The sequence below is a fragment of the Sorex araneus genome, chromosome 1, assembly GCF_027595985.1.
Source record: "Sorex araneus isolate mSorAra2 chromosome 1, mSorAra2.pri, whole genome shotgun sequence".
Classification (NCBI taxonomy): domain Eukaryota; kingdom Metazoa; phylum Chordata; class Mammalia; order Eulipotyphla; family Soricidae; genus Sorex; species Sorex araneus.
This window is the reverse complement of record NC_073302.1, coordinates 152,723,508-152,731,547: the sequence shown is the minus strand read 5'-3', so window position 1 is coordinate 152,731,547 and position 8,040 is coordinate 152,723,508. Positions and strand designations below refer to the sequence as shown.

Here is an 8,040-nt window from a genome sequence, read left to right as displayed (position 1 = left end):
CCACTCGGGCGCTCGCCGCCGCAGATCCCTTCGCGTGTGGCTCTAAGCCCCGTGGGTTCCCAGCCCGCGCCGTGGCCCGGGAGGGAGCCCCGGGGCCCGGGCCCGAGCGCCGCGCGCCAAGCGCGCCTGGGAACTTTGTCCCGAGCGCGGAGCGGGGACCCCGGAGCGCAGCGACGGCCCCGAGCTCCCCCTGCGGGAGCGCAGCGGCGACGCTCCTCCTCCCCCCCTCCACGTCACGGGGGCCGCTCGGCCGAGGGAGAAGTCCCCGGGAGGAGGAGGAAGACGAGGAGGAGGAGGAGGAGGAGGAGAAGGAGGACGAGGAGGCGGCTGCCGCGCAGGGGCCGGGAGCCGGGAGAGCAACCCCGGGGCTCCCTCCTGGGCAGCCTCTCCCAGCCGCCGGGACCCGCGATCCGGGCTCCCCTGCTCCCCATCCGTAAGTCGACTTGGCCCCGCAGGCCAGCAAGGGACGCTCGGGGTGCAGGATTTGCAGGGGCGTCCGAAGCCGCGGGGTGACTCACCCTCTGGGAAAACTTGGGCGCCGCGTTGCCCGCGAGCAGCTTCTTTTTCGAGATCCGGGCAGGAGACCCCCCACCCGCGTCCCCCTACCTCCCCACCCCACCTCACCGCGCCACCTTCCACTCCTATCCCGGATCCGCACTGTCAGGCCTAGGGGGATAAATGAGAGGGGTCGGTGGACGGGGGGGAGGGCGACCTGGGCGCGCGCCACGCACACCCCGCAACTTGCACGCCCTGGGACGCTGCAAAGTTCCCCACGCGAGCTCGGGACACGGGAGGGCGTCCCGCGGAGGCCCGGAGTGCCCTGGTGCGGCTGCACCCGGTGTATGGAGGGGGTGCGTGCTCCCCGACTGCGGAGCAGGAGCTTGCGCTCGCGGGTTTCACGGGCAGGGTCCCGCTGTCCCGGGGATACCGAGGCAGGGTCCCCCCTCCTGGGACTGCGTCCTCTTTGAAGAACCCGCCAGGAGCTCCTGAACTCCGCGACGTGGCCCGAAACTCGCGGGCTCCGGGGCAGCAAGAGGAAGAAGCCGCTCGTGGGAAACCCCGCAGCTTGCAATTTAGGTGAAGGGATGGCAGGTGGGGAGGGATGGGGGGCTGTGTTCGTAGTTGGGGGATCAGCAGCTGTGGGACCAGCCAGCCGCAGGGAAGAGCTTCGGCGCTGTTAAAGGTCAAGTTTGGGTGCCGCAGAGCCAGCCCCGACCGTCCTCTCGGTGGGGCTGTGGATCCGGGTGATCCCGCCCCGAGATCCTCGGGGAGCCGAGCGAAGAGGTTGGGATTCCCCGCGGGTTTCTCCTCTTTAAACTCGGACAGCGGCGCCCGGGAGTGAGCCTTGTTTTGGAAATTGAAGAACTGCGCCTTCCCCGCAAGGGGGAGATTTTTTCCCCCTGCTCGGCTACAGTCTGGGAAACTGCGCGCTGTCCCCAGGTGGTGGTAGCCCCGAGGCACGAGTTTATACCTCTGGCCAGTCCTTCATATCCCAGAGCAGCAAAGCAGAAAATTAAGGGAGCTGGGGAAAATATTAATGGATTTGTGCAGTTTGGTAAGCCACAGCAGACCCTCTTTTTTGCTCTTAACTTAGAATACCCTTAGAAATAAAACCACCCACCTAAGAGACATTCTGGAATGGAACTGTCCCTTTTGGCAGCTTTTGTGATAAGTGCCTTAACACACTTTTTTTAAGACTTTTTTTTAATTGTTTTTTAAATCAATGGTTGCACAGCAGTATAGTTCTCTCTGAGAAACCACCAATTTACATGCTGTGGAATGAATTACCTATATTAACAGAGAAACAGCAGGCAAAGAACTGGTGGTGTGGCTCCAAATGTCCAGGAAGACTGGAAGGAGAATTTTCAGGACCGAGGAATGTGGGAGCATTTTTCCTGTTGTTGTATTACTTATGTGCCTTTCTTTGGGGTGGGGGTGGGGAGCAAGTTTACAGTAATTTGCTAGAGACCACATCCTCTGCGCAGAGATAGATAGCAACCCCGGGCCAGGATAGCAGGATAGGACCTTAAGTCTTATATGGCATTGATTAAGCTAAGCACCCTCTGATAGACAGGCTAAAATCCTCTATAGCCTATCTGTAGACAGGTTATAGTTATCGTTATAAAACTGACCTTGAATGCACTCAGGTGCCAGGAGACACAAATGAAACTGTACATGTCACCATTCTATATGGAGGCACTGGGATTTGCAATATTATTAATTATACTTTTAATGACTACATCCTTAGCAATATCACATCCCTCAGCAGAGTGCCCGCTTCCCTCTCAGTGTACAAGGGCCCCCAGCCACCATCCGCCCATGACCCTCCATTCAAACATTCTGCTTTTCAGATTCTTCCCTGACAGCAGTCATCAGCATTTGCTGCAGCCCATGTTGAAAGCTTGACTTGGTGATGGGGGGCTAAGGAGGGGTTGGAGGGACTTAGCAGAGCCTCGTGAACTAGAAGTAAAATTGTGCCAGCTTCAAGAGATTTTTTCCTTTTAAGACTATCAGCAGGGCTGGAGTGATACCACAACGGGTAGGGCGTTTGCCTTGCACGTGGCCGACCCGGGTTCAAATCCCAGCATCCCATATGGTCCCCTAAGCACCGCTAGGGGTGATTCCTGAGTGCATGATCCAGGAGTAACCCCTGTTGCATTGCCAGGTGTGACCCAAAAAGCAAAAAAAAAAAAAAAAAAAAAGACTATCAGCAGGAAGAAAGCACTAAGACAACTGTTTGCTTATTTGTTTGTTTTGGGCCACACCCAGCAGTGCGTGGGGTTTCCTCCTGGCTCTGTGCTCAGGGATTCCTCATGGCAGGGCTCCAGGGACCAAATGCAGTGCTGGGGCTCGAATCGGTGTACAAGACAAGTACCTTCCTTTCCTGCTGTACTATCTCTGCAGCCCAGTTGACACTCAGATCCTGTGATGCCGGGTTGAAAAGTCAGTTCTCCCAGAGGGTCTTCCCACGTGCTCCCTGTGTGTCAGGCCCATGCAGGGCAGCAGGGACTATGGGGGCACAGAGCTGCGCTGGCCCACCTTGGCAGCGGCACTGGTAGTGGGAAGATGAGTAGAAACCCTGCAAACTGAGAGGAAGGAGAAGGAAAAAGGGAGGATCCCCACCCTGGGGAATGGGAGGGGTGACCGAGGAGAGGTCAAGGACAGGAGAGGTCCAGGTGACCCAAAAGGAAGCTGGCACCCACAGCAGGGCTCAAGGATGCCAAGCCGGAGGGCCATTCATTCAGTTTCACACCTGAGAGCATCCAGATGAGATTTAGGTTCCAGATAAAACTCTGGGGCCAGAGGGTGTGCAGTGCACTTCCCTTGTATGCACCTCAGCCGGGTTCAATCCCCGGGCACCCCATATGGGCCCTTGAGCTCCGCCAGGAGTAATCCCACCAGGTGTGGCCTCAAAACAAACAAAACAAAACAAACCAGAATTCAACCGTGGTTGCTGTGTGGGTTTGAGAAGTGCCTGAGTAGGGCTGGTTCAGCGGGTACCAAAGATCTGGCAGTATAGGCTGAGGGAATTGCACAGAGCTCGTGTCCAAGGGTTTGACTCCGTGGGTATCCAAGGGTGACTCAGCGGCCAGCTTGTGTGTGAGAATGGGGTGAGAGAGTGGGATGACTCCAAGTTGGGGTTTCAACAACCTGCGGAGATGATGAATAAGAGCCTGGGAGGAAGGGAGATTTGGGGAGAGAAGACACATTTAGTTTAGTTAAATACTAATTTTTTATTGTTTGTGACAGTACACCTAGGCCAGCCACATCCGCTAGAATGCTGGTGCCAGTGGGGAGAATTTGGGTCATGTGTGGCCAGTGACCAAATATGGGGTCTCTACATACAGCCCACTGCTCTACCACTTGCAACATATCCTGGACCTCAAGTCTGAGCTACCTTTCTAGTTCTCCAGTAGAAATAATAATTGACTGCATAGAAGAGAACCCATTTTTTGAGTTCTCCAAAGAAGTTGGGAGTCAGCTGTTTGGGGGGACATTTAAAGCTTGGTCGAGTGTGTGAGGTAGAAGTGTGGATTCTATCTTCACAGGGGCCTTAGGATGGTGTTGTGTGTCTGCGTGTGTGTGTGTGTGTGTGTGTGTGTGTCTGCTCATGTGCATTCCTGCATGTATTTTTCTCTGGCCAGAGAAAGCCGCATGCGTTTGTATGTGAATGGGATGGAGGGAGTCAAGGACAGCTGGAAGCTTTGGGTTATCCAGACCCCTTGCCATGTTTGGAGTGCTTTACAGCAACAGTCTGACCGTACAGCCCTCTGACCTCAGCTCATACATCATAAACTATCAACATCTTACCGGAGTTCAAATGTGCAGCATGTGAAATGTGTGTTTTATTCAGTTGATTGCAGATAAAGACCAGGAGAAACAAAGTTGGGAATCAGGCCACAGAACTACCTCAGACCTGAGTGGGTCCCCACGGGGAGATGATGCAGTAACCCACCTGACCTGTCCCTCCCCAGACTGTGGCTTTCCCAGAATTCCTCTGCCTTTCCTCCTGAAGGGAGGGCTACATGCTCCATGACCCCCCCCCCCCCGTTGTGGGTGAGTGCAAGGCTGCACGTGTCACTTACACAACTTAGTCCACAAAGCCCTTTTGCCATACTCTGCAGTGGTCCTGAGGTAAAGTGGGGGCCCATCAGACTCTCATAGGGCAGATGGTTTGATGATGAGGAAGTCATTGCATTCTTTCTCAGAGGTCAGATCTGACAGGATTTTGAGGCCCTGTTCAAAGTTATAGAGTCAAATGGGCCAAGTTGGAGAGGGGTGGGTGCAAAAGGCAATTAGGACCAATATGACAGTAATAGTTAGAAATGATCACTTTGGACAAGAACTGAGTGTGGAAAGTAGGTCAGGGGATACACATGATAACTTTTCAATATCTGCATTGCAAACCATAATGCCCAAAAGGAGAAGAGGGAGGGAAGAAGGGAGGAAGGAGGGAAAGAGAGAGAAAGGGAGGGTGGGAGGGAGAGAGAGAGAGAGAGAGAGAGTAAGTGTCTGCCATAGAGGCAGGCAGGGGGTGGGGGTGGGGGCGGAAGGGAAACTGGGGACATTGGTGGTGAGAAATGTACATTGGTGAAGGGATGGGTGTGGAACATTATGTAACTGAAGTTTAATCATGAACAACTTTGTAGCTGTGTATTTTACTGTGATTCAATAAAAAAAGCAAACAAACAATAAAGCGAATGGGCCAAGTTAAGGCAGGATTTCCCTTACCTGACACGCAGGCAGGGCAGGTAAGGTGCCTATGAGCCAGCATCAGCTGTGGAGCTGTCTGAACCCGAATTCAAACCCGCTCAGTTGTAGAGCAGTAAAACAGATTGTCTCAGTGTCAAAGCTCAGACTTCTCCCAAACAATTTAGATGTATGTTTTGTATTAATTTGCATTGCTTTGCATGTCATTTTATATGCATTTCCATATGCTGGTAATTTTCCTAGTGGGATCCAAAGACTGAAGCTTCAATTATATAAGATAAAATAAAAGAAATCAGAAATTTAATGCCATAGTTTCAAAACTGAATGGGCCTGGGGATTTGAGGGGTGCAGGGCGGGCAGTCACTGGGGTCTTCAAGGGAAAGGGTTGGATCGATAATTATTATTTCAGAAGAAGTGGGAAGCCAGCTACCTTTTGATAAGACCAGGTCCCATCTTATATGTTCTAAAACTTGATCTACTGAAAATAACATAATAGAAAAATACAGGAACTGTGGAAGGAGACCAAAGCGAGGCAGTTACATAAAGTGCCGGAAACAACGCAAACACAGAAATCCAGTCGACAAAGATGAACCAAGGAGAAACACTGAGGTTCAAAGAGCAGAGGTGAAACTTGGGCTGAAGTCTCTGAAGTCTTAAACAGAACTTAGTCTTGCATACAAATTGTGGGGCTTTAATACTGACAAATTCTCCCTTGGGTGGACCTACTGCATCTTAGTGAAAATCTTACAAGAGCATTTTTGAAAGAACTCTTTTTGTTACTTTTGAGCGGTGGTTCTCAAAGCGTGCTCCCTGAACCCACAGCACCACTGTTCCCTGGGAACTAAGAACTGCAATTTCAGAGAGAGTTTGGGGGTGTGGGGGAGGGGATGCTGTGTGGGATCAGAACCATGGCCCAGGGAAGGGGACCCTGCAAAGCCGGTTTTAATATTTAGAGTTAGTGTTCATTCCTCTTGCATTTTCACTTGTTGAGCCTTCACCTTCCTTGTCGCTCTTGTGGTCACTGGCTCTTCAGGGTGTAGCTGCCCCCAAAAGATTCCTGGTGGAAGTCACAGCTGAGATCCAAAATGCAGTGCTTGCTCGGTCTGGCCCCTAACAGGTGGAAGATGCGGGCTCAGCCTCCAGGCTCTTGCACACCGCAGCTCTGAGCTTCTCACGCTGCCCAACACTACAGAGTAGCTTTGCTGCCTTCTTTCCCTGTTAACAAATCTTTCCGCAGTCTCGTCCCAAAGAAACTGCCTCCTCCCAAGTGCACAGCCAGCCCAAACACTGAGCCCTTGGCAGCCCAGGCTCCTGTTCAGCCACGAGCTCTTCCCTCTTCTCACAGTCAATCTGGGAGCTAACCGTGCGAGTCGGGCTTTGTACTCTGTTCAAGTTCATCTGGCTAGATCAGGCTCTCCCAGTCTATCCTGAGTCCCTGTGAACTGCCTGTGCCCCGCTGATCCATCTGCGTGTCTTGCTCAGGAGGAACTGACAGCTTCCTGTCAGTGTGGGTATCTTCATTAGATACCCACATTCCTTGTAGGTAGGAAAAGGCTTCAGGGGCCAGCTGCTGGCAGCTGGGAGTTAGGGCTTATGCTCTGGAAAGAGGTTGGGGCTCTGGCACCCCATGGCTCCTCAGGGCTGCTAGCAGTGGTCCCTGGCACCGAGCCCCCCCAAGCAACTCCACATCCTTAGCTCCTAGCATTGAGCCATCTGACTGGGTTAGTGGAACATTGAGTGCTCCAGCCCCCCTCCCACTGTGCTCTGCTTGGAAGCACCCCCAAAACAAAACAAAACGAAAAAATTATTGAAACTTGAACAGTGATTAAAATGTAATCACGAAAATTTGTAAGTCTGTAACTATATCTCACGATGATTCATTTAAATAAAAAAAATTTTAAATGGGGGCTGGAGCGATAGCACAGCAGTAGGGCGTTTGCCTTGCACGAGGCCGACCTGGGTTCAAATACCAGCATCCCATATGGTCCCCTGAGCACCGCCAGAGGTGATTCCTGAGTGCAGAGCCAGGAGTAACCCCTGTGCATCGCCAGGTGTGACCCAAAAAGCAAAAAAAAAAAAAAATTTTTTAATGGCAAAAAAAAAATTTGTTTTAAAACCTGTAGTCTTGTAGTCCTGGGGGGCGGGGGTGTGGGCACTACCAGGAGAATCATTGTCATGGATGCCATCAGTGTTTGCATATAAATAAAGCGCCCACTTCGATTCCTTCCTGTTGGGTTGTGGGTGACTGTCTTGCCAGCTTCTGAAAGATGGGGCAGCATCACTGACTGTGGAGGGAGAGGGTCATGCCAGCCATTAAAAGGTTTCTGAACACACTGTGACCAGAAATTCATTCAAAATCTGAGGTGTGTCTGGCAGTGCCTGTCCAAGTAGAATCTCTCAGGGGGGAACTGGGCTCACAGTGGGAAAGGGGCTCGGTCCCACTCTCTCGTCTGTCTGTCCAGTCGTCCTGACCCCTGCCGGCCTTCTCCCCTTATACCGGCCTCCTCCCCTGGTTTTGTTCCTACATTGGCTTGTTTTCTTGTTGCTGTTGGTGACACAAAGTTATTTTCTATTTTCTCATGAGTGGAGGAAGATGAATTCAGAATTTTCAAAATAACTGGCAGCAAAAATTGTGCCTTGTCATTCCTCTGGCTCGTGGCCCCCTCCCCGTGCGATGCCCCCCGCCCCCCAGCAAGGAGCCAGGGAGATGCCCCAAATGATAGAGCATGTACCTTGCGTTCCTTACTCAGGATTATTCACATAAGTTGCCAAGGGGTATTATTCACCCCTTGGCAACTTATGGCACCCTTAGCACCACCAGGCATGGCC

The 8,040-nt window shown here is 52.3% G+C and overlaps 1 protein-coding gene across 2 annotated transcripts in view; it reads left to right on the top strand.

The window, feature by feature from the left end:
• Positions 1 to 314: 314 nt before the first annotated feature.
• The window catches only part of GCNT4 (glucosaminyl (N-acetyl) transferase 4), a 31,705-nt gene continuing 23,979 nt past the window's right edge, over positions 315 to 8,040 (top strand). Inside the window, exon 1 of one of the 2 annotated variants that reach the window (XM_055123775.1) lies at positions 315 to 433. The gene's annotated coding sequence lies outside the window, so the exon portion shown is untranslated. The remainder of the gene's footprint in view (positions 434 to 8,040) is intronic. The other variant, XM_055123774.1, reaches the window with a different exon arrangement.